Here is a 771-nt window from a genome sequence, read left to right as displayed (position 1 = left end):
TACTCCCACTGCTTGTGCAATGTCTGGTCGTGTACAAATCATTGCGAACATTAAGCTCCCCACTGCTGATGCATACAGTACTCGAGACATTTACATCCTTCCTTCTTCACTGCTAGGACTCATACTGGAGGATAACTTGAAATTAATAGGAAGTGGGGTAGAGATTGGCTTACAATATTGCATGTTGAACCTCCGCAAGATTTTCTTCAAATAATTCTTCTGTGACAGCCAAATCTTCCTATTATTTCTGTCTCGGTGAATTTGCATCCCTAGAATCTTGTTTGCTGGTCCCAAGTCCTTCATCTCGAACTCCCTAGCCAACTGTGCCTTCAATTCATTGATACGATCATTGTTGGGGCCTGCTATCAACATGTCGTCTACATATAACAACAGAGTAATGAACTCTGTTTCACTAAACCTCTTGAAATATGCACAAGGTTCTGCATGTAGTCTGCTATATCCAAGGCTCATGATGAAGGAATCAAATCTCTTGTACCAACATCTTGGTACCTGCTTTAGACCGTATAAAGATTTGTTTAACCTGCAAACCAAGTTCTCCTTTTCTTTTTCTTCAAAACCTTCTGGTTGGAGCATATAGATTTCTTCCTCAAGATCTCCATGAAGAAACGTTGTTTTCACATCTAGTTGCTCTAGATGTAAGTCAAATGTAGCACACATTGTCAACAGTATCCGAACTGTAGTAAGTCGAACCACAGGTGAAAAAATTTCATTGAAGTCATTGCCTTCTTTCTGAGCATATCCTTTCACCAG

This window comes from Brassica oleracea, chromosome C3 (assembly GCF_000695525.1).
Source record: "Brassica oleracea var. oleracea cultivar TO1000 chromosome C3, BOL, whole genome shotgun sequence".
NCBI classification, from domain to species: Eukaryota; Viridiplantae; Streptophyta; class Magnoliopsida; order Brassicales; family Brassicaceae; genus Brassica; species Brassica oleracea.
Note: the sequence above shows the minus strand (reverse complement) of the source record.